Genomic DNA, 6,550 nt, shown 5'->3' on the forward strand with positions numbered 1-6,550 from the left:
AAACCACAAAGTTTAACCCACAGGAAGTTAATGGCACATGTTGGGGCTCAGGTGGCAGGCTTCCACACACGCTACTGACATTATAGGACAGGCGAGTGGCAGCTGCGGGTACTGTGCTGACCCGGGCTGTCAAAGTCTCTCCAGGTTACTCTTGCATGCAGTTGGAGATCCCATGGCCACAACAGCCAGAGACCTTGGGAACATGCTATCCTATCCTGCCAGGGAAGCTCTCCAAACATACCTGGTCCTGCGGCTGTTACAGCTCACTGTCATGACTCCCAGGCCTCACTCTGCTTCAATAATCATGGAATCTTCATATGGCACAGCTATGAATGAAAACACAATTGTCCTGGATGATATTGCTGTGCCCGTCATCTGGTCCTCATTATCATTAGTGCCCAGCCTGGTGTGGTACAGACCCACAACCACAGTAGTTGGAAGGCTGAGACAGGATCATACATTCAATGTCACCCTCAGCGACTTTGTGACAGTTTCAAAGAAAAGAGCTGGGGTATAGCTCAGAGGTAAACTGCCCCTAGGTTCAACCCCCAGTACCCTAACAACAAAAAATAGGCTATAAAAAAAACTCCAGGAGCCAGGGGTGGCTCATGCTTCTAATCCCAGCATCTGGGAATTTGATAGGATCACCGATTGGCAGGCAGCTACTCAGTGAGGCCCTCTGCAATTCAATGAGACCGTTTCAAGATTTTAATAGGCTGCGGGTGTAAACTTGGAGGTGGAATGCCCTGGGCTCAGTCCCCAGTACCACAAAAAAGGGGGGACTGGAGATAAAATTCAGTGTACAGCAGTGCCAAGTACAGTGAATCCCTGGGTTCAATCCCTAATACGAGAAAACTGACGTAAAATAGATAAGGTACTTGCCCTTGGGTTCGTTCCTCAGCCTTACAGAAAAGCAATAGCAGGTACAAAGGAACTGTCTTTTCCCGAAATGTTGCAGATCAGTTACAGCAAACAGAACGGCGACCGTCTAGGAAAAATGTTACTTTGGGCTCCTTTTTGACCACAGCAGCTATGTGGAAGCAGCTGCAGCTTCGATAAGGGCCACGGGACAAGGAGGCCACGAGACCTCAAAGCCCAAACGCCGCTCGGCCACCAGACCTGCCTAAATCCTGCCATCGTTGACTGCAGGAGCCATTCTGCAGGCCACAGGGCACCGCTTTATAATAAAAATTCTTTGTTCTTCACGCAACCGTTTCACGAAGGTCCAGGGCGGGGACGCAGCGCCGGCCGGCCAAGCTAGAGCAAGGCCATGGGTCTCACCCCAATAAGACCAAAAAAGGTTAAAACCCTCCTTCCGTAAGATCTAGTAATGCTCACACCAGATTGACCTGGTGAGGAAGCTCGCAGTAATTACTGGCCTGAGTCACCAGCGGTATATCACTGGCCAATTCAACTCTTTTCGTTCCCCAAGTTACAATTCAGGCCCCAGGACCGAGCGCGGGCTTCCCGGACCCCGCCCGCTAAGGTCCTGCACCCGCCGGCCGCCGCACTCACCGTCAGGCCCCAGCGCGGGAGCGCACGAGCCTCGGCGCGAGGACGGCATCGCCCGCGGTCCTCGGCCCCGCTCGCGGGCACGCGGCGGCCATCACGGCCGAATGGGCCTCGGCCGCCCAGAACAGTAGGCCCGGCCCGAAGCTGCACATTCCACAGCGTTGGAGCGGGCGCGGGCAGTTAGAGCACGACAAGGGAGGATGAGTATAAACTGGAGCGTTCCTGAAGACGCCGAACAGAGAAGGCGAAGGTCGGAAGAAAGGACGCTATAGCGTAGGCAGCGTGCTTATATAGACCACGCCGCGCCTGCGCGTCTCCGCGCCTCGAGCCCCGAGGGCTTCTGGGAGATGTAGTCCAAGCGCATGCGCAATCCGCCCCCGTCCTACCGCGCGTGCGCGGCTCGGGACCACTGTGCGACAAAATAAACGCAGCAAAATTAGGAACGTGGGCTTCACGCTGGGCTCGCGCCCTTGGGTTACCCCTCAGCGCTGCGAACCCCTGGGTCCGGGAGGAGCGACTGAGGGCTTCAGGAGCGGCGCTTGGAGGTGGCAGCTCCTGCTTGGAAGCCCACGAGGTCTCACATAGATGCATTATTTGTTCATTGGCGAGTGTCATTGGTTAATATATAGATGACTTTAGCCCAAGGCCGTGACACAACTACAACTGTGATCCCAGGTACTAAGGAAGCTGAGATAGGAGGTGGTAAAAATCGAGCCCACCCTGAGCAACTTAGTGTGACCCTGTCTCAAAAAAAAAAAAAAAAAAAGGCCGGGCGAGGTGGCGCACGCTAGCATTCGGGAGGCGGAGACCAGAGGATCCAGTTTCTCGGGCAGCGTCAGCTACTTAGCAAGGCACTCCGTAACTCAGACCCTGTTTCAAAATAAAGAATAAAAAATAGGGCTGGAGCCAGGCGTGGTGGCGCAAGCCTATAATTCCCGCGCTTCGGAGGCTGAGACAGGAGGATCACGCAGGTTCGAAGCCAGCCTCCACTGGCTTCAGAGACCCTGTTTCCAAATAAAAAAGATATAAAATAGGTCTGAGAGTGTAGCCCAGAGGTAGAATGCCCCTGTGTTCCATCCTCAGTACCGCAAAATAAATTAATTAAAATTTAAAAAATAAAAATAAATAAAATAAAGACGGGCGTGGTGGCACACGCTTGTAAGCCCAGCATTCCTGTTTGTGGACAGCCTCAGCCAAAATAAAGAATTAAGAATAGGGCAGGAGGTGTAGCTCGGAGGTTGAATGCCCCTGGGTTCCATCACCAGACCTGCAAAGATAAATAAATAAAAATAAATAAAACAAAATAAAATATGAGCTGGGCATGGTGGCCCATGCTTGTAATCCCAGTACTTGAGAAGCTGAATCAGAAGGATTGAGCAGGTTCGAAGCCAGACTCAGCTATTTAGTGAGGCTCTCAGCAACTTGGTGAGACCCTGTTTCCAAATAAAATATAAAATAGGTCTGAGAAGCCGGGCGTGGTGGCGCACGCTTGATGCTGAGACCTGAGGATCTCCGTTCGCAGACAGCTGTAGCTATCCGCAACTTAGTGAGACCCTTCTTCAAAATAAAGAATAAAAAATAGGGCAGGGGTTGTAGCTTGGAGGTCAAATGCCCCTGGATTCCATCCCCAGACCCGAAAAAAAAAAAAAAAAAAAAGTCTGAGAGTGTAGCCTGGTAGTAGAAAGCCCGTGTTCCATCCCCAGTTCCATAAAATAATAATAATTATAATATAATAATAATAATTAATAATAATAATAAATAGGATGGACTAGGGGCACACCCTTGTAATGCCACTACCTGGGAGATTGAGACAGGAGGATCACAGGTTCACATCCAGCTTCAGCCAATTAGACCCTCCACAACTTAAATGAGACCCTATTTCAAAATAAAGAATAAAGAATAGGGCTGGGGCCAGATGTGGTGGCACATATTTGTAATCCTAGTACTTGGGAGGTTGAGACAGGAGGATCGCATGTTTGAGGACAGCTTCAGCCACTCAGTGAGGCCCTCTACAACTTAATGACCCTGTTTCAAAATAAATAATATAGGTCTGGGGGTGTAACTCCGTGGTAGGATGCCCCTGGGTTTAATCCCTAGTACCACCAAAAAAAAGAGAGAAAGATACAGGGACTCACTATGGAGTGTACCTTCACTCTAAGCACCCACATTCCCTGAGGAGGTGATTTATTTATTTATTATTTTGTGGTACTGGAGGTAGAATCCAGGGGCATTCTACCTCCAAGCTACACTCCTAACCCTATTTTTATTTATTTATTTATTTATTTATTTTGGTGGTACTGGGGTTCCTGGAAGCCCTTCTACCTCCGGGCTACACTCCCAGACCTATTTTTTACATTTTCATTTTGGAAACAGGGTCTCCTAAGCCAGCGTGCACGGCTGGCTTCGAACCTGCGCGATCCTCCTGTCTCTGCCTCCCAAGCGTGGGGATTACAAGCGTGCGCCACCACGCCCAGCTTATTCTTTAATACAGGCTCTCACTGAGTTGCAAGGGGCCTCACTAAGTAGCTGAGGTCATCTGTGAACTGTGATTCTATTTCAGCCTCTCAAATGCTGGGAAAACAAGCATGTGCCACACCAGACTCTTATTTATGTATTTTTATTTTTAGCAGGACTGAGGATGGAACCTAGGGGCATTTTACCTCTGAGCTACACCTCCAGCCCTGTTATTTATTTATTTAGCAGTTCTAGGGATGGAACCCATAGGCATTCGACCTCCAAGCTACACCCCCTGCCCAATTTTTTATTCTTTATTTTAAAACAGGGCCTCACTGCTGGGCGTGGTGGCGCACGCTTGTAATCCCCGTGGCTTGGGAGGCTGAGACAGGAGGATCACATGAGTTAGAAGCCAGCCTCAGCTACTTAGTGAGACCCTGTTTCCAAATAAAATATAAAAAAAGGTCTGGGAGTATAGCCCGGAGGTAGAAAGCCTCTGGGTTCCACCCCCAGTACCACCAAAAAAAATAAAAATAAAAATAAAACAGGGCCTAAGTAGCTGAGGCTGTCCGGGAACCGTAATCCTCCTGTCTCTGGGGCGTGGTGGCGCACGCTTGTAATCCCCATGCTTGGGAGACGGAGACAGGAGGATCACACAGGTTCGAAGCCAGCCTCGCTGGCTTAAGAGACTCTATTTCCAAATAAAAATATAAAAATAGGTCTGGAAGTGGAGCCCGAAGGTAGAAGGGTTTCCAGGAACCCCATTACCACCAATAATAATAATAATAATAATAATAATAATAATAATAATAGTAATAACAATATAATAATAATAATAATAATAAATAAATAAACAGGGTCTCACTAGGTTGCTGAGGTTGTCCTTGAACCTACAATTCTTCTGTCTCAGACTCTAATACTAACAGGTGTATGCCACCGTGGCTTATTTATTTATTTTTTGGTGGTACTGGGGGTGGAACCCAAAGCTTTCCACCTCCGGGCTATACTCCTAGACCTAATTTTATATATATATATATATATATATATATATATATATATATATATATTTTTTTTTTTTTTTTTTTTTTGTAAACAGGGTCTAAGTTGCTGAGGCTGGCTTCGAACCTGTGGGATCCTTCTGTCTTAGCCTCCCAAGCACGGAGATTACAAGCATGCGCCACCACGCCCGGCTATGTCTTATTTTTTTTTTTTTTTTTGGTACTGGGGACCGAACCTAGAGGAATTCTACCTCCAAGCCATACCCCCAGTCCAAATTTTTATTTATTTGGAAACCGAGTCTCACTAAGTTTCTGAGTCTTGCCAAGTTGCCAAGGCTGTCTATGAACCTGCAATCCTCCTGCTGTAGCCTCCCAAAAGTACCAGGATTTTAAGCATGCGCCACCACTCCTGGCTTATTTGATTATTATTATTATTATTTGTGTGTGTGGTACTGGGGATTGAATCTAGAGGCATTCTACCTCCAAGTTATACCCCTTCCCTGATTTTCTTACTTAGAAACAGGGTCTAAGATGCCAAGGCTGGCTGTGAACCTGTGATCCTCCTGTCTCAGCCTCCAAGTACTGGGATTACAAACACACGCCACCATGCCTAGCTCTCTTATTTTTTATTTTGAAACCAGTTCTCACTAAGTTGTGCAAGGCTTCACTAATTTGCTGAGGCTGGCCTTGAATCTGTGATCCTCCTGTCTCAGCCTCCCAAGTATTGGGATTATAGATGTGTACCACTATACCTGGCTAAAGTTTTCTTTTGTCACATCAGCATGGGTGTGTGTGTGTATGTGTGTTACTGGAGACTGAACTCAGGGGCACTGTACCTCTGATCATCATGGCCCTGACTGCTCATCCAAGAGACTGATGAGCTGTGGAGAGTAGAGTCCAGGGGCAAACTCAGAGAACAAGTATAAAAGCAGGGCCCCACCGTGGGCCAAACCTCAGGAGGCAGGTGGCCCAAGGCAGAAGGTGGTGACCCCTGGGTGACCAGCCACCCCCCGGAAGCCCATGGAACCCTCCCAGTCCACCAGGGCCCCGCTGGGCAGCATTGGGGTGATGCCATTGGAGGACAGGATCCTGCCCCTGCTCGGGGCCTGGTTTCCTCTGTGAGATGTAAAATCCCAGGGTTAGGGGCACTGATAACTAAGCACACAGGCCCTTCCCAAGGCTACGCCATTCCTGGTCAGGGCTGAGGGTGAATACATCTTTCTCTGGGAGTTCCACAAGTCAAGACGGGGTTGTAGGTACTAACAGTGCCAACAACAGGATGCCGCTTTGCTTCAGGGCTTGTTATCATCCGCCCTGCCCGAAGGCAGAGAAGCTGGGCTCAAACTCCTAGTGCGGGTGCCCTCTTCTCTTGGAGTGAAACAATGGGGAATCCCCGGGTCCTCCACTGCAGAGACCTTCGCTGGTGCTGCCCCCGGCTGGCGGCTTCCTCCTGCGCCTGCCATTTCAAAGCTGTAAGCCACCAATCTGTGGCTTTCGATTAATAACTTCTTTATTCTGGAAAAGCAAATCAAATTCATATAAACACTGACATTACAAAGTACTGGGAAAGGGGGAAGGGAAGAGGA

Source organism: Muscardinus avellanarius (genome assembly GCF_963383645.1).
Source record: "Muscardinus avellanarius genome assembly, chromosome: 3".
Lineage (NCBI taxonomy): Eukaryota > Metazoa > Chordata > Mammalia > Rodentia > Gliridae > Muscardinus > Muscardinus avellanarius.